General features: G+C 37.8%; 1 long non-coding RNA gene across 1 annotated transcript; it reads left to right on the top strand.

Annotated features, from left to right (window-relative positions):
- The first annotated feature begins 1375 nt into the window (after positions 1-1375).
- Positions 1376-24677, top strand: LOC117010895. The gene is made up of 3 exons (XR_004420786.1): positions 1376-1443; positions 4526-4613; positions 24568-24677. It is a non-coding gene; the product is annotated as an uncharacterized LOC117010895 (long non-coding RNA).
- Positions 24678-24903: the final 226 nt, after the last annotated feature.

Genomic DNA, 24903 nt, shown 5'->3' with positions numbered 1-24903 from the left:
CAAGTCCAGAAGAGGCCCATAAAGATAACCTGAGGGCAGGAGAACTTCTTGCAGGAGATGGACTGAGCTAAGGTGGTTCATCCTGGAGAACAGATGGTTCCAGGTTGACCTCATAGCAGCCACCCAGAATTTAAAGGAGACCTAAAAGAAGGCTGGAGAGGAATTTCTAAGAAGGTCCTGTAGTGACAGGAGAAAAGGCAATTTTGATTTAAATTAAATATAAGTAAAAGGTATTTCACAATGTGGCTGATGAAGCACTGTCAGTGATTGCCCAGAAATGTGGTACATGCCTCACCCCTAGAAACATTCAGGATCAGGTTGATCTTTGAACAACCTGATCTAGTCAGAGGTGTCCCTGATCACTACTGGATGACTTTTGAAAGATCCCTTCCACCTCAAACTATTCTAGCATTCTTTCATAGTGGAGAGAGTCCTCTGGGGTACCATGAAGGTGATGAAGTGACTGAAGTGTCTGTCACAAGGCAGAGAGGCTGGGAGAGCTATGAGTGTACATCCTGGTGGAAAGGCTCAGGAGGCTGTTCTTCAGGTGTACATATATTTAGGGAACTGTATTAAGAAGAAAGTACCAAACTTCTTCAGAAGAGAAGTGGTGTCCAGATACAAGGCAAGAGGCAGGTGACACAAACTGAGATATGTGAAACTATCTTTAAACAGAATAAAAAGTGATTTCACTGTGAGGTTTATTAAACAATGGAATGGGTTTCCTCAAGAGGCTGTAGTATTCCTGTCTGTGGAGACACTGAAACCTTCCTGGATGTGTCTAGACAACGTGAAGGTGTGCTGGTCAGTATCAGTCATTCTGTGATTCTGTGATAAGTCTATCAGAAAACACCACTAAAAAATAACCACGATCAGAAAGAAGGAGTGAAGAATTGCAAGACATAGAATCATGACTTCATGAATCTGTCAGAAAAAGACTTCCAAACTTATTTTATAAGATAGTTAGAGCCAGTAGTGAAGTGAATGCCACCAGTTTCTTGTTACCTTGATGGAGCAGGAAGTCTTTATTCACACTTCATTGTTTTCCACCTTATCTAGAGATGTACATATTCCTCCATCAGCATACTGTTTTATTAGAAACAGAAAATGCACAAGCCTAAACAAATTCCTCAAATCAAGGAGTCTAACAATATTTTGTTTGTATCAAAATAATAAACAAAATGTAGAGATTGGCCAGACCAAAACATGTTTGATTTGTCTTCATTTGCCCAACTGACTTTCAGACTACTGCAGCCATGTTTGCTATGTTAGAGCTACAATAACCTTTCTTAGAACATGTGAATGTATATATTTTGGTTTTATTCCTTATTTCAAAAGTCTCATGTTTTGCTTTCTCTTTTCTTGATGTGTATAGGCACCTGAGATGCAGAAAATCACGGGAAGAAAGCAAAATGGAGAACATTACAGACGAGCAGATGATCTGTAAGCATTTGTTATAAAAGCATAGGATATCTAGAATTTTATATGGTACTGCCAGACTGGGTGAAGTGTTTTGCATTAGAAATCTGGAGAATTTAAAATATGCATTGAAGATAAGATATAATCATAATTTTTCTTTATCATATTTACCAGAAGCTTACTTTTGATTGATTTCAAAGAAACATTTTGCAATCATACTAGTAGAATAAAGTGCTGCTTTGGTTACCTTTAGTAAATACTATGCTGATAACGTAGATTCAATAGCTTGATAATAAGTAGTAATTTGTTGTAAATATTTTGATGACATCTGTAAGTCTTACATTTGTTTTTGAAAAAAACACCATGGAAATTACCACTTAAATTTAATCATACTATATCCATTTCTAAAATAGAGTTCATAGCTTTATTTACATTAGTTGATACTTCAGTCTGTTCACATTATAAGGAGGTGAGCAACCTATTCCTATCCCATATTCAACAAACGGTAGACTGGTAGTAAATAAATGTCTGGGCCCAGAAGAGTAATCTATAGTCTTCTCGTGGTTTGTCTTCTCTTTTCCCTGTTAATATAAGATATTTCAGTTGATACCTTATAGACCAAAGACTAGTATGGGGGACCAATTTAAAACAATATAAAGCTTATGTAGGAAAATTGTTTTTTTCAGACTGCCAGCCACTGATACCATCTTTAGGTGGTCGAAATATTTTTATTTTATTTTGATATAAAGTATTTTTACACTTGATGAAGGCAGAGCCTATAAATATAATTCAATTAAAATTTAGATATACAGAAAATATTTTAAAATTTTATTGCACTTTTGGGGTAGAAATACTATGAAAAATAGTGTGAGTTCTGATGCTGAAAAGACATCTTTGATAGGTTTCTTTTCCTCTGTCCTCTAACATTTTTCACCTCCCCTAGGCAGTCAATTCTATTGGTTTTCTACCAAATGGGCAAAAAATATTCTCGATCTTCCCCTTTATAGATATGGTATATTAAGTCCATGAAATGCTTTTCCTATATGCAGTTTGAATTTTTAAATTCTTCTATAAATCCACAGACAATGATGCAGCCTTAAGTATAAATTATAATGAATATGGACATTCTTTGTGATGCAAAGTAATCACCATCACAGGGCTGCTAAAAGAAAATGTCAGCAGCTTCAAATCACTAGAGGTTTGTCCTTTGCTGTAAAATAAGAACAATGCTATGCCAGAGCTTTGAAGGAAGCTCTGAATAAGGAAAGGGAAATGCTTGAAAATGTTACTAAACTGTTGTGCAAATCCACCAGGGAAAACAGTCTTCTGCCACAAATAATTTTCAGCAGATATCTCTCAAAGCCTTTTTTCTATCTCATAGGCTGCTGATCAGTACAGAGAGAAGACACCTGAACACAAGGTGATTTAGGTCTTGTGTTTGACATTATGCATCTTTTATTCAGCCAAATAAGTAGTGAAATACCCAGAAGCAAACTTTTCTGTATAACATTTTGATATATCAGACAACAGTCATCCCACTGTTGTTTTCATTTCATTAAGCTACTTCCAGAAAGAAAAAGAGAGATAGCAAATAGCCCAGTCTTTCAACTTGCAGCAGCAAAATGCAACTGTCAATGTGTTTCCTGTGCAAGAGAATGAAAGTTCTGCTTGTTATTTAATATTGAAAACTCACAAAGTGAGCTAAACCATTAATTACCTTGTCAGTGTTTCTTTCAATGTCTTACATTTGGTTGGTAATTGTATACATAGTTTAATCAAACACTTCCCCCAAAACAAACTTAGAGGAAGCAAAAAACCATAGCGAAGAGTAAATGTAATACATAAATAACTTGTACACAGTGGGATAGACAGGGGTTTCAGTCTCCTCACACATACATGTATCTATTTGTCTTTCATTCTTCTTGTCTGCCTAATATATTTTAATCCTTTTGGGCCTCATATCCCCATATCCCAGCAAATACTGACATTTTCAAATTCATCTGTTTTATGGTACTTAAAAGCTCCTTGACATGATGTGATTTGATTAATGGCTGGCAGTATTCTAAAATTATGTTGCAAAAGGGTACCCAAAGGTAATCACAGGAATCAAGAGTATATGTGGTCCTATTTCAGTGGAGTTGTCAATACAGAAATCACCAATGAGTGCAGTGTTTAATTATAACTTGGGTAATTCATTTTATGTTATACAGTGATTTTGACTTCTTAGTCTAGATGGCATTTTTCAGACCACATGTCTTGCAAAATGGACATAATTCTCTCTAGCTTGAAAGTTTATCTGTGGTTTCATTGTTTTTTAAATTAGTTTCCAGTTTTGGTAACAAGAAAATAATCTGATTATATTACTTAATAATTTATAAACATAATGTCAGGATGAGATACCTAAAAATTGTCTCTTGAAATATAAATGCATTTTGCTGTATTTGAAAAGGCAATAATCTTATTATTTCATTATGCATTCACAGGATTAGAAAATATCTTGGGCATTTAGGGTGTCATTGCAACTAACAGGCAGAAGTACCTGAGAAAGTATGTCATAGAATAAATCCTATAACACTTAAAATATGAATAAAACTAGACAAACTTGATCTCCAAAAGGATCCCTTATTTGTGAATCTGTATCATCACTATATCATCAGTGACTTTAAGCCCAGATTATGTATGTACAGTGCAAGTAGCTTTTGAAAGAAAATTAAGAGAAATGTAAGCCTTGGAGATGTATTATTTGAAAGTAAAAATTTTTCATATGCTTGAAAGACGTAGATGTGATTCCAAACAGTGTAGCAAACAAGCCACATAAAATATTCACACTGGAGATAACTTTTCTGCAATATAGAATCATGTAAAAATATACTTCAGAAATTATTTCTGATGGTCATCTGGTCCCAAGCTCAAAGACAGCACAACTTGATCAAGTTCTTAAAAGCATTTTTCCCATTAATTTTTGCATAAAATCAAAAATGGCTATTGCAAAGCCTATATCACTAACCTCTTCAAATCTCTGACTACTCATCATATGCAAATAATTTATTTTTATACTTAGGTGAAAACATAATTTTTGTATGTCCTCTCTTGTTTCATTATACAGCTCTCTGGTCAAAGAATCAAAGAATCATAGAATGGGTTGAATTGGAAAGGACCTAAATAATCATCTAGTTACACTACTCCTGCCACAGGTGGGTAAATCTTTTACTAGACCACAGCCTGATTAAACCTGGCCTTGAACATCTCCTTAAACTGAGAGTCCACGATTTGTCTGGGCAGTCTGCTCCAATGCCTCCCCATGCTCACAGGAAGGAATGTCTTCTTAACTTCTAATCTAACTACTCTTTCAGTTTAAAACAAATTCCCCTTCTCCTGTCATTATTACACGTCCTTGTAAAGTTTATCTCCATATTTCTTATAGGCTCACTCCAAATACTAGAAGGCATAATTAGGTCACCCTGAAGCCTTCTCTTTTCCAGGCTGAACAATCTCTTAGCTTTTCTTTCTATGAGAGGAGCTCCATCCCTCTAATAATATTTGGGGTCCCTCCTCTGGACTCTCCAACAGGTCCATGTCATTCCTGTGCTGAGACTCCAGGGCTGAGTGCAGCACTGCAGGTGGGGTCTCACCAGAGCAGAGCAGAGGGGCAGAATCCCCTCCCTGCCCTGCTGCCCACACTGCTCTGGATGCAGCCCAGCACACGTTTGGCTTTCTGGGCTGGGAGTGACCATGGCTGGGTCATGTTCAGCCTCTCTTCCACTAGCACCCTCAAGACCTTCTCAGCAGGGCTGCTCTCAATCTGTTAATCTCCCAGTCTTTTTTAAAACTGTGGTTTGCCCAACCCAGGTGCAGGACCTTGCAGTTCATAAATTTCCTGAGATTCTCGTGGTCTGACTTCCCAAGCTTGTCCAGGTCCCTTTGAATGGCATCTTCAGATGTCTCAACCAAACAACTCAACTTGGAGTCATCTGCAAATTTGCTGAGGGTGCACTTAAACCTATTGTCTGTGTCATTCACAAATATGTTGAAAAGGATTTCTCTTAATGCAGATAACTGTGGGACATCACCTGTTACTAATATCCATTTAGTGAGTGAGCTGTTGACCACTACCCTCTGAATATAACTTTCTAAACAATTTCTCACCCATCAAATGCATATCTCTTCAATTTATGAGAGAAGGGTGATGTGGGGGACCATTTCAAAGGCTTTACAGAAATTCTAATAAATTACATCCATAGTTCTCTAGTTATCTCTCTGTGCTCCATGTGCCTTAGCATACCTTCTAGGAGTATATGTTTTATAATCTTCCCAGGCACAGAGGTCAGTAGTGCTCAGGGTTCTCCCTTCTACCCTTTTTAAAAAGATGGGTGAATGTTTTCTTTTTTTCCAGTCACCTGGGTTTTCATCAGACTGCCATGACTTTTCCAATATCATGAAGAGTGGCTTGGCAAATACCTCAGCTAATTCCCTCATGATTCTGGGATGCACCTCATTGGGTCTCACAGACTTAAGTACCTTCAGGTTCTCCAGGTGGTCATGAACCTGACTTATTCCCAGTGGAATAAATGTTGGTCCTGCACACTCCATTCTGCTGTTTGTCTGCTTGATAAGTATGGAAAGAGAGGTTATCTTCTCTATACTTCCACATTCAATACCTGAGAATGGCAATGCTTCATCTCACCCTTCCTTTTCCAAAAGGCTGAACACATCCAGACCTTGCAGTCCTCTCTTTGAATATCCAGTGCTCCAGTCCTGATTGCTTCAGTGGCATCTGAGTGACACACACCATTATGTCAATGTGAGAGATTGGCTGGAGAGATCCAGCCAGGGCCAGATCCCTTCCCACGCCTACTGACCCCATCCCTGCTTGTGCAGCCCCAGACAGAGGGCTACATTCCTGCACGGGGACACTGCCAACCTTCTGTCCTTAGAGCTAGCTCTGCAGAACTGCTCCTACCCAGTCAGCCACAGCTGTTCTGCTGCAGGTCTTTGTCTGTCTCAGGGACTGGGCTTTGTCTACTTTCGCTTTAGGTGATTTTCATGCAGTTCCTTCTGCTTGCTTCTCCAGCCTTTCTGTGCCCCTCTGCCTATCAGCTCTGTCCTCCAGCGTATTGGCCACTTTTCCAGACTAGGTGTCATCTGCAGATTTGCTGAGACTGCAGTTTATCCAACCATTCAGGTTGAAATTAAGACAACAAAACAAGTAATTTAATAGTAGTGAAAAAAATACTGATCCCGGATCAGTTCTATGACAGAATCCCATTGTAACTGGCTTCCAGCTGGACTGTGCCACTGTTCATACACCTTTGATCCTCTTAGTCTTGCCAATTCTCAATTCACATTGCACTCTATCTAACTATCTAATGACACCTCAGCAGTATACTTAAAAGTTACTACATTGTGATACTACATTGAGTGTATTAAAAACTGTGGGATGCTACATGTGTTAAACCCTTCATTTTCTGAGAGAAAACAGTAAGTTAAACTAAAATTCAACAAATAAATAAATAATGAAATAGATATTTTCTGAAAGATAGGCATCAAAAAGAGAACTTTGTATTGTCATGATAGCATTGCAATGCTGACAATGACTAAGGATGTTCCCCTTTTTGACCTTAATCTTCCATTTGCCTCAGTCTTCTGTCTATAAGGTTTAGAAAATAATTCCTTCATCACAGGGTAATTAAAAAGTAGATGTAAATACTTAGAGAATATGAAACTATTGATAAAAAATCCAGTAATTTCAAAATTTTATTGGCAAAACAGTCTTAGAAATTGTCATTAACTTTATATTCTCCAGCAGAAGTATTACTACTCACAGATTGTATTCATCTCTATCATCACTCTATACAAACTTTTGTGAAAGATGATATTCTGAAAATATCTAAAAAATTGGATTCATTAAAACAGCTTTGTGAGGGCAACAACCAAACTTCCTGACCCTTGTAGTAATGCTCTCTGAAAATAACCTGTAAAGTATAGGGAGACATGAAGTGAGAAAACTTTATGGCAAATTTAACTTGAAAGTAATTGTTTTCTACATGGATAGAAGTGTTCAATAATCTTTTATGAAATTTCAGAGTAAATCTAACATACACACTAAGCTAGTTCTGAAAGACAGAACTAAAGTGTACTGCACATGGACAGAGCTATGGCAATCTAACCAATGTTCCTGGAAGATGTGAAAATAATTATGTGTTCTGCCTGAGCTACTAAGTAGAGAAATATTCTATCTCACGCTTCTGTAAAGCATGTCAATTTCCAGTTTCCATATTTTCCATTTTCAGTGCACAAATTGTTTGAAAATGCAGTGATTTGAAAACAATGTCTGCTAACAACAAGGCATCCTGAAAATTGAGCAAATTTCAAATTCTCCAGTGGAAAAGAATTACTGGTGGAAAAAGACTATTCATTCCTTCTGAAGTTACAGCAAGGAACTGAAAAAGGAAACCTCTTAATGAGTCTATACCTTGCTAAATGTACGTTTTACATAGGCATTTTACCATTTGCATAGACATTTGCTCTGAGGAAGAGAAAGTTTTATGCTTAATATGATCCATGCACCTCTCCACTAGGCCCCCATTTTTATGGGAGAGTGTTTTGTCCATTCTAAACAAATCAATTTCCTTTATAAATAAAAAAATTTAATACCTCAAAAAAGGTATTGTTTCTTATTTGTAGAATAACTAGAAAGATATGTTTAAGAGAGGTTAACTTTAAGATACAGAGTGGTCAGTTGTTTTGGGGAAAGAGTTCTTAACAATTTTTACCTATTGCAAATCAATATGGTCAGTTGCCAAAGCACATCCTTCTGTCTATTTTCATTGAAGTCAAACTTTTCACACATGTCTAGCCAACAAGAACATACTGTGCTGCACAGGGCTGGGGCAAACACCTTTCAGCTTTCAGTTTTAGCATTATTCAAATTTTGTATTGCACACTATTTGTCTCCTTTGCTCCTAAAAATGACTTATTTTTCATTCTTTTCTCTTTCTTTGGAGATACAAAATACATGGAAAATTATCAATATTCCTTTGGTACATACAGTGTCAGTATTTAACTTGCTAGTCACCAATATCTAATTTCTTTTATCGAACTTTCACTGGAGATTGTCACATTTGTAGCATGAATGTATACACGAAAGGGATAAGAGATATTACTGCATAGTCTCTGAATAAGACAACAGAAGCTGACTTTGCACTTGTTCTTGTACAAAACAAGATACCCAGTCTGTCTTGATTCAGAACAGGTCTCTGAAGAGACTTGGCACTATTAGCTAGATGGCTAATGTGGGTCCTTGCTAGAATATCTGCATATTCTCATTTTCCTTCCATTTTAAAATTTTGTTAGAGAAAAAAAAGTACAAGTAAACTTTTGCTCTTCTGTATGTTTAATATTTTTTTTCTATAATTAATGTTACTTCTGAGTGGTAATTAATCTGAGAAATAATCTTGCTGCACAGTTAGTTTATTGTGGTATTTAAAACTATGATAAGAAAGCAAGAACCTGGATCAGACATTCATCATCTGTTTCTTGAATGCAAGGAGCAACTATTTCATTCCATGGAATGTAAAATGAGACAAATCTAACCCCATCTCTGGTAAACAGGCAATAATTTGATCCAATAAGCAGTCTTCTGGCTCTTCATTGTTCAGTTCTGATACCTAAAGAGTAAAAATTCCATTGTTTATACTTCATACATTCTACCTTATCTACACCTGTCATGGTTTAACCTTAGCCTGAAGTCAAGCCACATGCAGCCTCTTTCTCACTCCTCCACCAGTGAGACAGAATCAGAAGGGTAAAAGGTAGAAAACTCATGGGTTGAGATAAAGACACGTTAATAGGGAAATCAAAAGCTGCACATAAAAACCAAAAAAAATTAATTCAGAGAACTTAATTCAGCGTTTCCCATGGGCAGGCTGATGTTCAACCATTTCCAGGAGAGCAGTGTTCTATCATGCCAAAGTTTTCATATGCCTAGCCAACAAGAACATCTTATGTTGCACAGGGCTGGGGCAAATAGCTTTCTACTTCCAGTTTTAGCATTATTCCATTTTTGTATTACACACTATTTGTGTCCTTTGCTCCTAAAAATGACTTGGGAAGTCAAATGTCATCACTCCAAATGTTCTCCCCTTTCTCCTCCTTCTCCCCAGTTTATATACTAAGCATGATGTCATTCAGTCCGGAAGAACTCTTTGGTTGGTTGTGGCCACCTGTCCAGACTGTGTCTCCTTCCGTTTTCTCATGCACCCTCAGTTTTCTCATCAGCGTGGCAGCCCAACAAACAGAAAAGGCCTTGACTCTGCTAAGAGAAAGGGTCTGCTCAGAGAAAAGAGAAATATCTCTATTATCATTACTGTGTTCAGCACAAACACAAAACATACACCTACACTGGCCAATGTGAAAAAAAATTAACTCTACTGAGGCCAAAAACAACACAAGAGCACAAAACGAGATAATTGTGACTGTAAAGTCACAACTGTGTTGTCTGGGTTAACAGTTTGTTTATTTCTCTCAGTGATATTTGCAAAGTTCGAAATGTGACTTTTAAAGCTCTGCAATTTCTTGTAGAAGTCTGTATCAGTTTCCCTCTCCCCTCACCTTATCTTCATTATCCATCATTATTTGCCTTTAATTAATACTGATGTCAAATCCCGCAATGCTCCTGGCAGCATTCTGTACAGACAGGAAAAGAAAAGAGACAAAGAAAAGATCTCTGAATTGTGAAAAACTTTCTTGGCTAACAGTATAGCATTATAACAGCCCACATAATCCATGGTGGCTTAAAGATAATGGATTTAGACCTTTGGACGACATGGAGAAATTGAACAGAATAGCTATTGTAGAATGTATTGGCTTTTAATTGCTATGCCAATCAATAGAAACATTTTAACTTCTTGTGCAGGTGGGTTTAAAGTTGTCTCTTAATATCTTATATTGCAAGGTTACTTCTGAAAATTGATTAAAAGTATTAAAGGCTTTCATGAATAAGCAATATTTCTTTTTTCTTTTTTTGGTGTCCCAATGCAGCAGTAATTTTCTGCATGAAACAGTAACAGTTGAAAAATATAGAAATGCAAATTATTATGGGATGATATGGGTTAATGAAGAACCTTCATTTTTAGATACTTTTATTTGTCTTATACTGACTCTCAATTTGAGAATGGTAATGTCCATTCACTGGTTTTAGCCACTTTACACTTTGTATCTTTTCCTGAATCATTGTGGATTGATGTTCTTAGGGATTCTCTTCTATGTAGCAAGACCTTAGGCCAAACCAGTTTTCTGGCTTTGATGAGTATTTTTTTTAAATTTGGTCATCCAATATGAATTTTTGTTGACATCATGGTGCCTTTCTCTGCGCTTTCACTTGGCCTGGGATTTGCCATCTGAGTTGCAATAGCCTGTCCTCCCCCTGAAAAAGAGTAAAGAGTGAAACAATAAAATATAGACACGTGACTCTCTACTACTTGCTGGGTACTTCATACAATTTTCATATTGACAGCTTCCCTTCAGCCCTTGTGTGTGCATTACTCTAGAATCATGCCATATATTCTTTTATGAAGTTTGGCATGCCATAGAATGCATTCATGCATTCCTTTGCAATTCCTAATTAGCTGTACCTTTTCCAAGAGATTGGGAGCTAATGCGCTTATTGCTCATCAATAGTAATAATGTATATGCACTATGTTAAAAAATATTTTCTTAAATTTATAGCTGTGTAGTATAACATATTCACTTCATAGGAAGGCTTGGTTTTTTCTGACAACTAGTGCAGTAATTAAATCCATTTGACATGAGTAAGCAGTTTATTTTCATGTTTCACTAAACAAGTTTAATAATAATTGCATGTATTGTGCAATTTAGGAAGACTCTTTATTTCCCTTGTGTATCTTTGCAACATGATATTTGCTTAAAATAGTTTACTGTGCATTATTTAAGGGCCAGTAAGCACAAAAAAATTCTTGAGTTATGTAAAAGAAAAAGGGTAGTTATTCTGTCAGCAATACATTTGTTTGAAGACTTTCACAGTACAAAATTTTATGGACTGACATATAGGAAACAGAGTTTGGCTCTAAGATATTGCCAGTTACTCACATATTGGTACACAATGATTTTTTTCCCTTTTTTTTTTTTTTTTAGTATGTGATTGTAGAAACAATTAATAACATTAACAAATTTTCTTCCCAATGTTTTAAACACAATTAAAATGTATTTTAATAACAAAACACACAAATCTCCTGTATGTCTATGGTATTTGAAGAATAGGATACGCAGGAAAACAAACAAATCCAAAAAAACCCAAAAAAAGCCATAACAAAACAAAGAAATCAAAAACAAAAAACCCAAATAAAATTAAAAACAACAACAATAAAAACCTACACCTCCCCAAACAAACAAACAAACAAACAAACAAACAAACAAAAAATTGCTTTAGGTTAGGGATTCTGTAAGTAAAAGACATGGATCTTTATGAGTCTGTGTAATACTAAATTCAAAAGACTAGCTGGACAATGTTTCTGAATAGTCTTGTAAATGTCAGTGTCTACAAATGCAGTACAGCACTGGAACAGGCATTTCTGTTATACAAAAATTCTTAAAAGGTCTGATCTGTATTCCAATGAAAATTCAAGATAACATGCATAGCATGCATATGAGACCTAACATGATGACCATGCTGAATATTTGGGTCCTAATAGTAGTCTATTAAAATTAACACCCGTGTTCATGATCACTTGATCATGTGGAAAAAAATAGCACTGTCAGCTAAGCAACGAACAACCTGGTCCAAATAGTAGCATAAAATTAGTTTAAAATATATAAATCTGTATCTTTGATGATACTGGAACAGGATATTCTAACAACAGCAGCTGTTTCAACATTCCAAAAATGATTAGGCCTTCTCAAATGAGGTTTTTTTCCTGGGAGAGTGCACTGATCTCAATCAAGACATCTGTAAGTCCTTTCTGATTAAATGTATGGTCTCATTTCATGTGTGAGTTTAGCATTGTTGCTGTACACTTGAGGGCTGTGACACTTTTTTTATTTTGCTTTTCAATGTCTGGTTTTTCCCTGAATGTAGCTGAGTTTCACCTTTTGCAAGTAATAGCATACAGTGCAACTGATTACTGACAAAGCTAATAAATTAAAAAGGAATTTATACCTGTGGGTAATTAAATCAGATTTGATGAAAGTTTTAGAGATTAATGCATGCAATCAAACTATGTGCCTTAATCACTTCCACTGTCAGCTATAATTTATGGCAGAGCATCTTTAAACAATTCACTTTATCTAAACTTTAAAGGCATGTATATACAGAAAGAAATGATACTGCAATTGGGTTGGTATCTAGTGCCTTTTGACAGATTCAACAATAACTAAACTTAGCCGTTTTTGCGACTACCAAGCAATACTAAAATTGTCTATTTAATTATTCATCACCTAAGTGTACACAAACTTGGCAAGTGTCCTGATCTAGTAGTTCATAGAGAGAGATTGAACCACAGATATCTAGCACGCAACCTTTTAGAAGTCAGACATTCACTTCACAACACTTTCAATACAATGCTATTTACTTTCTGCAGTTTTGTTCAACCTAACTTTAAAATTAACATTCATGATTGCTGTATACATAATTCTTCCATAAAAATAAAAAAGAAAAGTTTTGCATGACAAAAGATGACAGAAAAGGAAATTTTAGACTGCTACAGTAAAAACACCTTAATTTCAAAAAATGTTTTCATTGCGAGGGCATTTTGGACTAATAAAGAATGCAGCTATTTTGTTGAAATATGCAAGTAGGGTTCCATCATTTTAGCAAATGGATTTATGCATATTCACTTACTTGCTGCAGTTTCTGTTGGAAGAGATAAAATACAGTAATTTCACGAATACAAGCCGCAGCAATTTGACAAAAATTTTGGTGGAAACCCGGAAGTGCGACTAATAGTTGGGGGCGGCTAATATGTGAATAATTTTCTGACATTTACAACCCCAGACGTGCCAGCCAGGGCGCCGAGCCGAGCACCTGCCAGTAAAAGCCGGCATTCCGCGATTGTTACAGTGTTACTGTGTTGCCCTGGCTCCCTGCAGGCAGCACGGGGGGGTGGGGAGAGAGGCGGGAGAGCTCTCTTTCCTCCTCTGCTGCAACACCAGGGGAGAGACGGGGGGGCCCTGCGCCGCCATTGCCGTGGCCCGGGGAGGACGGGGGGGGGGGGGCGTGACGCCATTGCCACGGCTCGGGGAGGACGGAGGAGGGGCGCGCCGCCATTGCCGTGGCCCGGGGAGCCGACAGGGGCCCTGTGCTGCCATTGCCGCGGGTCGGGGAGGAGGGGGGGAGCCCACACCGCCATTGCCATGGCCCGGGGAGGACGGGGGGGGGGCGCCGCCATTGCTGCGGCTTGGGGAGCCGACGGGGGCCCTGCGCCACCATTGCCACAGCTCGGGGAGGACGGGGTGGGGGGCACTCTGTCCCCGCCCTCCGCCGCCATGACGGGAGCAGGGGGTGCTCCATGCCTGACCAGCGCCGCGGCGTGAGCGGGGCGCGCTCTCCGTACCCGGCCGGCACCGCGGCGGGAGCAGGGCCGGGGCGAGCAAACCCAGAGGTGGTGGCCAGCCCCGAGTGGCAGCGCTGGGCTGGGCCACCTGGCCCCGTCAGCAGCCCCTAGCGGGCCGAGCCTGCACAGCCTTAGTTGAGCCAGTAAACCCCCCGTCATGCCGCGGTTCTGTTAGTATTTGGCAACTTTGTTGCACGCGGGTCCTCGCTGCGAACGACAGAGCGGCTTATATTCGGGTGCGGCTTATTTATGGACAAAAACCAAAATATTTGCCAACACCCAGAGATGCGGCTTATACTCAGTGCGGCTTGTATTCGTGAATTTACTGCAATTTATCACAATTTTTGAATGTATAAATTTATGAGAGTGAGGTAAATAATGTGCAGCATTTTTAAACTGAAAGACCAAAGAGAAAAAGATGTATCTTCACAATTCTGTGACAAAAATATTCATCACTGTAAACAGACTGATGCAGAAAAGAATTTGTATACTGCTACATTTGAAAACTGAGACCCAGACACACAAAAGTTTTGAGGCAACTGATTCACACAGTGCCTAAGCCTTTTTTTCACAAATTGCGACAGTCATACACAGTCAGTTCATTGTCTCTGGTGCTTCTTCTTCCTCACATTCTTCCCCTTTTCCTGTGCAGGTTCTATCTAAGGCAGGCAGTCCTCCAGGAATTCCTTTAGTGTGGGTCTCTTTCCACAGGATGCATCCTTCAGGAAGAGAAGGTGTGTGAACCCCCTGCAGAGTCACAAGTCCTGCCCACAAACCTTCTCCAGTGTGGTCATTCCATGGCCTAACAGCCTATTCTGTTGCTCCAGCCTGGGGCTGCTCTACAGGCTGTAGTCAGTGTCTGCTTCCACATGGACCTCCATGGGCTGCAGGGTAGGCATCCCTCCTCACCACAGTCTTCAGCATCAGCTGAATCTCGGCTCCAATGCCTGCAGTACCTCTTCCCCCCTCCCTCTGCACTGACCTTGGTGTCTGCAGAGCTGTTTCTCTCACATATTCTCGCACCTCACTTCCAGCTACTGCTTCACAGCAATTTTTTCCTCATCATAAATCATCCTATTGCAGTCGTGTAACCATCACCACTGATAGCCTAATATGGGCCATGGTCCCCCTTGCAGACAGCCAGCATTGTCTGTGTCAGATAGTGTAAGCTTTTGGCATCTTCTCACAAAGGCCACCTCTGCGGCCCCTTGCCAACAAAAGCTTGCCATGTAAACCCAATACAGTCATCAATGAGATCTGAAAGCAGGGAGATTTGATGTTCAGTAAAAGGCTAAATGTATAATTCCTCCTTAGTCTAAATATCAGTTCAAAGCTCAAATGATCACTTCCTGGAAAGACTTCAGTATAATTTCAGCTCATTTGTAAATATTATTAATCCATTGACACAAAGTACATCATAATTTGACATTTCATGTTGCAAGGATATGCCTTCCCAGAAACCTGGACAGATCTACTTAGTTTTGACGGAACAGATACAGTATTAGATTCAGTACTTTTAGTTGAGGGGAAAGTTTCTTCTTGGAGGTTCATTTGCTGAAATAACATCAGCCATAAGCCATCCCTTACATCCATTTCAACTCAGCCAAAAAAAATTCTGTCCTTCGGGAATTCAGACATAACAAAAACTGTACCTCTTATATGTCAGTTATTTTGGGTTTTTTTAATAATGGAACTCAGGAATTTTTTAGTATCTTCTTATCATCATGCCCGTTTTAAACATATGTTGCATTTTTTTTTATCTGATTAAGAACTTTGGAAAGATTTTTGATGCTATAAAGTTTATTTTAATATGGTCATGAGATATGAAATACACAAAAAATAAGTGTGTAGTGTGAAATAACACTTTCAAACATTATGGATCTCTGGGATCTCAACCAATAATGCTTTATTTCATATTGTTGCTGTTAGGATGTGTCTCAAGGCTGTCAAATGAAATGAGATCAATTTTCCTAGTATAAACATCTGTATTTGAATAACAATATGTTTAACCAAAAAAAGAGGAAACCTCTCTTTTTCTATATATCTTATAAATTTATACCCATTCATGAAATAATATTTATGTTACCACAAAATATATTAAATATTGCATTGTTTTCTTAATCAATTTTGTGTATGAAAAGAAATTGTCTGATTAATTACAGCATTGCAGATTTTATTTGGCAAACCCCACTCTGACATGAATATGCAGTTGTGCACTTTTTGCTGAGTGTGGCTGCTCTTATCACTGCTGGGACCATCTAGCATCTCAGAGCTGTCATAGCACAGAGGTTACTTGAGATAAATCACTTAACAGCAGCTGCAGGCCCTTCCAAAGTAACAGATTAGATACAGTACATGCAGGGTAATGCAGAGTGAAGCAGACTGACTGAATATTCTGGAATCTAAATCAGCAGCATCCTCCTCCCCAGTTAAGGCTCAGACCTGGCAAAGTGTCATAGAAACTGGTGAAGATCATTCTTCAGTAAGGTCAATGTAGTCTGGAATAAGAATATATTGAGCCAGCATAGCAAATACAGTGGCATCCTGGACATTTTTTTGCTGCTGTTTTCCTTTTCTGACAGGTTAATTCTTTATCCTGCTTTCACTGTTACACCAGTACAGCTGAAGACCCTTTCCTGTGCACAGTATTGCTCTCTAGAAGGGAGTAATTGCCACAGGAAAAATCCAAACTGAATTGTGAATAAGCCTTTGATAGTTCAAGCCCAGAATAAAGTTAATTTTATGCAATTCATAATTATTTATTTGATGTACTGAAATGAATGAAAGAAAGCTTTATTCAAATAAAATTTACAGATGCTGAAGTCAAGTTTCAGCTAATGATTTAGCATGAAATCATAATACATAAGGATTTTTTAGAAACAGATACCACTGCCTAACAACAGGTTACTGACATCATTCCCTTCTTGTAAACAAAATTAAGAGAATTTGTCAGTATCTCTACCTTGCAAGTCCTTTGATTCTTTTATGTTACAGGATGTGTTCTAATAAGAATGCAACATATTTGTATGAAGAGGCAATGAGAGAGCATCTCAGTAGTTTTTAATTGCAGGCTGGGGTTAGACCTCAACAACAAGTCATGACAATGAGTTATTTGGATAGATATAAACATAGATTGATTTCTGTGAAATACATAGTTAAGTTCATAATTTCTAATATATTCTGAGAAGTAGAAGGAAAATAGATAATAGTTTTACCTTGGTCACCAGTCACCAAATACCATCAGAAATTTTTGATTTACCTTGAGTAAAACTTGCCTTTCATTTGCACTGAAAGAAAAAACTAAATGTTTGAAACATTTTTATATACCCCATTAAAAAAAAAAAAGGTTATTTCCATTTATTCTTTATTTAAATTTTCCTAATATAGAGGAGAAGGGTAAATTCTTAAATTTTTAGTTCATATTCATACAGCCGTGGCTTTATTTTCCTTCATGAATCCTGGCTTAGTAAAAGGCAAATCTAGAAAATTTTCATCAGAGTATCAAAAAAATGTAGAGATGGTCACAGGTGGGTCTTGAAAACCAGCCAGTTAATTTGAGTCTCTCACTCAGGAGTTATTAAATCATGGCATTTCAAATTAACATAAAAGTAGCTCATTAATTTACTAGATCTTAATGGTTATGCAGTCCAAGGAAGAACATTCAGAAAGCTGATTGGATCAAGAGAGGAGAACCATGGTGTACTGCAAAAAATGGCAGTTGGTTGAAAACTCTTAAAAAAGGTATCTCTGGTAACTTTTAGAACCAAAGGAACCTGCTACAAGAAACAAGTGAAAATAGATATTTTTTTAAGAATGACTGTGTTATCATGGTATGCAGAATAGGTTGGGATTTTTTAAATAGTGACCACAAACTGAGCAGGGACATACTACATAATTCCAAGAAGAAACCATCTGTATTAAAGAAATGTCAGATACTAAATAAAATTCACTGCTAAACCCCAGTGACTTTCTGTCATCATTAAGAAACTGAGACAGATATAGTGCTCAGTTAAGTTGGTATTGTCTAGATGTCTGCTTTTCTTGCATGCAGTAAGAAAGAAATTTTTTTACAGTTTTGCACAAAGTCTGTTTGTCAGAACAGAACAAACCTGCGCTCTGTCCTGTGACAGAAAACTGTGTCTTTGATACCGCTGCTTAATCTGTTGGAGAGTCTTAGAAAAAAAGACCTTAATATAATATGCTGGGGTCTTTTGGGTCTTGTGCTAGACAAATGTCAGTGTCAGTTGATAGACAAAAGGCAGGAACAACATCAGATAGTCACAATATTGGATACCTATTATAAGTAGCATGATGGGCTCTAAAGCCAACAGTGGGCAAATATTTGCATCTATTCTCTCCTTTAAATGGTGTGTGGGTGGGAGGTTAGTTCAGTGAATGTCAGCTTGGACACTCATTCGTGTGTTTTTGTGGGTGGAAATGGGACATCCTTCTACTGTCCAGGAAATATTAGTCCAGAAAATAATGCAATCATTACCATATAGTAATTCATAGTTATCTTCTTATGTTTCCTGTCTAGCAGAGAAGTGTATCCTTTCCTGTTATTTTCTTAAGTAGATGGCATTACCCCATTTTCCTTTTCCTTACTTTCTCTTCCTCCCAAAAGATAAATGCTCTCTCATTTTCACATGCACTCCTGCTCCCAGCTCTCATTACAGTACTGGCTGTGTCTTACATCTGGCAAGCTTAACATGCCACAATCTGTCCTCAGAACCAAAGTGCACTGGAATACTCAATAAACCAAGAGAGTTATCTGACCTATATTACCCAACAGACCATGTGCATGTAATTTTTGTAAAGTATCTTGCATGCCTCTGCCAGCCAAGAACCTTCACATATTCCATCCATTTTGAAATAAGCATCCCTTGTGTACCAGCATGTACACCTTTATACATATTTTACCATGTACTCTTGTTTTAACTGAACCTAAATGATGTTCTTCTGACACTTGCAGACTTTAAAATATCTTTGACTGTTGAGAGTCCCAGGGCTTTCAGACACATAGTCAATGTGATGCTCTAAAAGACACACAAAAGACAATTGTGTGTGTGTAGTAAATGGATTATAATTTTCAGTCTAAGATTTTACTCTAAGCACCTCAGCACTACAAGAGTTACAGACTATTGTGTATTCTACATTATTCTAAAAATAATGACCCTCCCTGAAGCATTATAAGTAAGTTTTATAGAATTTAAACTAAGTTTCAGCTAAGTTTAGCTTCTTCAGCTAAACAGTGGGTCTTGCACAGAGCAGGGAAGCCACAAGGAATTTACATTTATGACTAAACAACATGGATTTCCAGTATCAGGCAAGCCACAGAGAAAAGACACTTTAAATAGTGAATTTCCATTGTATTCACCTTTGTTAATATAATTTCTCTGCCTGTCCTTTAAAGAAAAGAAAACAAACCAAAATTTTAACAATGAAATTTTTTGTCACTCATCTCCCTCTGCCCAAAGACTCTTGATTTTGGATGCTACACCTTCTAAAGCCATGCCAGACTTTAATTCAAGTTGTACTACTCTCGAAATTGTGGGAAAAAAGTTGAGAGTCCTCTGACTCCTCATGCCTCCCATTCAGGCAGTGGGTAGAGAGAGGCAGGGGGATGTCGGCAGCAGCCCTTTCAATAGAAGTGCTAAAAAATACTATATAAAAAAATATAGTTATCAAATTTTACATAAAAATACACCTTCAGTCTGAAGTGTGACAAAGAAGTAATTCAAATATATTAGGAGTTACAGTAGTTATGCAAATATTCTGCAATTTCCTTCGAAATGTTAGAGTAGGGAAACAAGAGGCTTGAAACACCTCTTTACTATCTACTATATCTTTTTTTCCTTTTTTGACATAATTCACTGCAGGAAACATTTGCTGCAAATGTTTCTTAGGTAAATTACTGGTTCAGGTAGCTTAAATCATGAACTACTTAAAAATAAAACATTAAGAGGTGTAACTTATACAGAAATTTATAATGAAAAATTCTGAGACAAAGGCTTGAAAGTGTATTTTCTATATCATATTGCCTATCCTACCCTTGAAATACATTTGAACCTCAGACAAAAAACCAAACTAAAACAAAACAAACAAAAACAAAATCAAGAGAAAGCAAGACAATCTCTTACTTTCCTTTGTCTTACTGCTTATGTCTCCTTTTTAACTTTCAGTTTTAGGAAGGTCTTACATGTTTGTAGAAATATTTAGCGTTATTATTTAGTTAGTTAGACATCTATACTACATAGTAATGATGTCTTTGCCAGTTAATTTTGAGTTATAAGTAATACTCATTTTCTATCCAAGATGCAAAGAAGACAATAGGAGAGGCAAAAAAATTGGTGTTACTTCATATATTATTTTTCTCTGCCTAACAAAGCTCAGAAAAAATTGATAAAATATTCCTGTTGGAAGTTGGGATACAGTTCTTAGCTATTCATATGTGAAAGGACCCTTCCTTTTCTACTTTTTATTCAGAATTTAATAGCAGTACCCAGATGGCACAATACTTTTTATTTATCCTTCTGCAAGCATAGCAAAAGAGCAGCCTACTACCTTTTCAAAAATATATTTTCTAATATACTGAAGAAACTGTAAGTTCCTATTTTCATACATACCACTCATTTGGTATGTACTTATAAATGCTAAACATAAAAGCAAGAACAACATTTCAGTGTTTGAAAGGAGTCTTTGTGTAATAGCACCAGCAATCCCACCACATTAAAGTCTGTCTCAAATTTTTTCTTTCTTCTTGAATTGGTTTTGCATGACCACTGGTTTTGGCAGCAGGGAGGCTACAGGAGTGGCTTCTTTAAGAAGCTGCTAGAAATTTCTTCCATATCAGCAGAGCCAATACCTGGTGACTCCAAGGATGGACGTGCTGCTGGCCAAGTCTGAGCCAATTGGAAATAGTGGTGATGTCTCTGCGATAATATATTTAAGATGAAAGATAAACAAAAAGTTATTGTGCTTTTGCAATTGTGACCTGAGAAGACCTGAGTGATAACAAATGAGAGGAGTAACACTGCAGACACCAGGGACAGTACAGAAGGAGGGACAGGAGGTGCTCCAGGCTGAGCCAGAGCTGAGATTCCCCTGCAGTCTGTGGTGCAGCCCTTGGTGAGGCAGCTGTGCTCCTGCAGCCCATGGAGATCCACAGGGATGCAGAGATCCACCCCACAGCCCATGGAGGAACCTTATGCTGCAGCAGGTGGATGTCTGAGGGGAGGCTGTGACCCTGTGGAAGACTTGTGGAGAGAGTGGCCCTGCTGCCAGGCTGGAGCAGCCTGTCCTTGAAGGACTGCATGCCATGGAAGAGTGACCCAGACTGCAGGAGACTCTTGTCTTTGGGATGGACTCATGTTGGGGGGAAGTTCTCAGTGAACTGTTACCCATTGGAGGGACCCTGCAGTGCAGCAGGGGAAGGAATCCTCTCCCTGAGCAGCAGGTGAAGCCGCACGTGATGAACTGACCATAACCCCCATGCCCTTTCTCCCTGCGCTGCTGGGGTGGGAGGTAGAGCTGGAAGGAGGGAGGGGTGGGGGGAAGGTGTTGTTAAGGTCTTACTTTACTTCTCATTGCTATCACATTGTCCTGCTCTGATTTTGTTAGCAATACACTTATTTCATATCTCTAAGTCAAGCCTGTTTTGCCCTTGATGGTAATTGATGAGTGATCTCTCCTGGCCATTATGTCAACCCATGAACTCTCCATTAAATTTTCTCTCCTCTGTCGTGATACAGAGAGGAGCAAGGGAGTGGCTTTTGCGGGTGCCTGGCATCTGGCCCAGGTCAACTCTACTACACCCCTCATTCTATTTCCCACCCAGAAAAATTATTTCAGGTGTTTCTGTTACAAGTTTGAAATGCTGATTTGTGCACAGGTCATTCAGATAACTAAATACCTCCATTTAATCTGCCTTCTTTAAGAAGTTTTCATTAGACGGAATCTGAGAATACAGTAAACTACCCTGTAGTCTCAGAAAAAATTATAGAATTGTTCCATCAGTGCTCTATCACATTGTTCCTGGATGAGTACCACAGGAGTCTTGAAGAAGAACCGTATGTCTGTAGCTTTACTTATACCTAATTACGCTTTAATCACTTCTTAGACAGCCAGCCCTGCTGAGGGCTCCCTGTTTTGACTTGACTTTACCCTGTTGGGTTAAAACTGGGATGGGATGGGATGGGATGGGATGGGATGGGATGGGATGGGATGGGATGGGATGGGATGGGATGGGATGGGATGGGATGGGATGGGATAGGACAGGACAGGGTAGGGTAGAATGGAATGGAATGGAATGGAATAGAATTAGAATAGAATAGAATAGAATAGAATAGAATAGAATAGAATAGAATAGAATAGAATAGAATAGAATAGAATAGAATAGAATAGAAAATTCCATAGCTACAATTATCTACTCCAACTGCCTGATCATTTCAAGACTGATCAAAATTAAAGCATGTTTTGAAAGGCATTGTCCAAATAATTCTTGAACTCTGACAGGCCTTGACCATCAACCACCTCTTTATGAAACCTTTTTCAGTGTTTTATGACTCTGTTGATGATTCCTAATGTCAAGTCTGATCCTCTTAAGTCTACTGTGCCTGGATAGAGGGAGACCATATTAGCATCTTGTTCATTTTCCCTTCTCAGTAAGCTGCAAAGAGCTACCTTTCTCTGCAGAGAGTCACCTCTCAATCTCCTTTTATCCAAACTAGACAAGCTCAAGTGATTAGACTTAGTCACTCCTCACAGGACATGCTTTCCACAACTTTCACCAGCTTTGTTTCACTCCTCCAGATGCATTGAAAGACCTTAAAATTCTTAATTTGTGAGGCCCAGAACCACAGTATGCACATTACTCAAGGGGAGGCCGTACCAACACTGAATACAATAAATTCGTTTGATCAGCATACTGCATTTTTAGCTCCAGAGCTGCTCTCTAGCCACTCCTCTCCCAATTTAAACTTGTGTTCACTCTGTCTCAAATGCAGAATCTGACACATATTAAATTTCATGTCATTGATGATCAGTGAATGCTATGATTTACCCAGCTCTCTCTGCAAAGATTCCTGTCCTTTACGTACCTCTCAGGTAAGTATAAGATAAACTTGCTGGTGAAGCATTCAGGTTTTGCATATACACCATTTATAAAAATGTTGAACATAATTGTCCCCAAAGTGGATCCTTGAGAAACACTACCGGCTAGTCGCTGTCCAGATGCAGCCAGTTTTTTACAGGTGGATAATTCATTAAAAGGACTTCTCGGACAGACAGTATCAAAAATGTTACTTAAATCCAGAAAAAACTGCATCCACTGTGCTCCCTTCATCCACAAGCAGGATGGTGATATCGTATTGTAGAAAGATATCAAATTTGATAGGATTTTCCCTTTCTGAACCTACATTGACCGCACTTGATGATTGTGCTGTACTTTAGCAGAACTCAGTATCATCTTTGAGAAATATATAGGTGAGGCAATTTGGGTCAACTCCACAGAAATGACTGTTTTAGGCTCATTGTAATATTTATTTTCAGAAATAGTTAGACAAAGCCTGCACAATTGAAAACATAAGAGTAAATTGCAAATACGGTACAATAACCATATCTTCTGAGAAAAAAATATCTACATCCACCTGGTTATATAATTTATAGCACTAGATTGGGGAACATGCTCTGGGGCTTTAATAATCACTATATTGAGTCATATCATTAATTCTTTTTTGTTGCTGTTTCCTAAATGCCCTCAATAGATTTTATATAGCAATAAATTTAAGCACTAATTATAATAATCTGTTAACACTTTATTTTTTACAAATTAAAATACTTGTGTTTAAAATTTAGTCAGTTACCAAGTATATTAGAAATAATGCAATTTCCAAATGTTTACAGACAGGATACCACAGATCTTTAATTAAGAAGATGATTGATTTATAGTAATACAATTGTCTATTTGGACCATAATATTGTGCATAATGCTTAATTCTGAAGATGACAACAAGTTAAAATTCAAAAGAAATGCTTTAACGATGGATAAAATAAACATTAATACATGTATGTCACGACATTTCAACACGGGATCTTTATAAATTTTTAACATCTTTAGAGAGGAATGAAACTAGAAGAGCCATCAACTTGAGATGACAATAAAACACTTCAGTGACCATATAACAGTAAATAATAATAACAAATAATAACTACAAATATTAGAAAATTGCTAGATTTATGATTAGGAAATGTTTCTAAAGGCCTTGAAAAGTAATATTTTTAAGATGCTAGAAATCTATTGCAGGGGTTAAAGCCTTCTGTGATGAGAAACATCTGCTTACATCAGTAGTCTGTGTATCTGACTTTCATAAGTCCTTGAGTTACATGGTAAAGAGTATGACTTCTGAAAGTGAGTCTGATATTTTGATTTATGAAAATATAGCAGAAATAAAACAAAAAAAAGAAGAAAAATGAGACATCTGGAGAAATGATATGCAGCAGTGTAAATGTAGGGGGACAAGCCAAATATCTTGAAATATATATCATGCTCTGAGATAAACAGTCCTCCTGTTTCTTCTTACAGATCAGAAAATACAGTGCAGCACCACCTGATCCACATACTCAGCATACCAGCAGCATTGTTTATACAGCACAGAAGTAACATTGTTCTGTCTCTTGGATTTGAAGAAGCAGCGCCCCATGGATATTCATACTACATGTTGGGCTTTACTGGGGGAAAAAAAAGGAAAAAACCCCATAATTTCTGTATAGAAATGGAAAGTGAAGTTTTGCAAGCAGACATTCAACCAAGCAAGAATAAAGTCTGTGTGATATCTTAGTGGACAATAAGCCTTGATCCAGCTGTAAACCTTGGAGTGAATTTCATTGTCACCAAATTATGAATGGAAAAAATGCCATC

Source organism: Catharus ustulatus, chromosome Z (assembly GCF_009819885.2).
Source record: "Catharus ustulatus isolate bCatUst1 chromosome Z, bCatUst1.pri.v2, whole genome shotgun sequence".
Lineage (NCBI taxonomy): Eukaryota > Metazoa > Chordata > Aves > Passeriformes > Turdidae > Catharus > Catharus ustulatus.
This window is presented reverse-complemented; position numbering and strand designations above follow the sequence as displayed.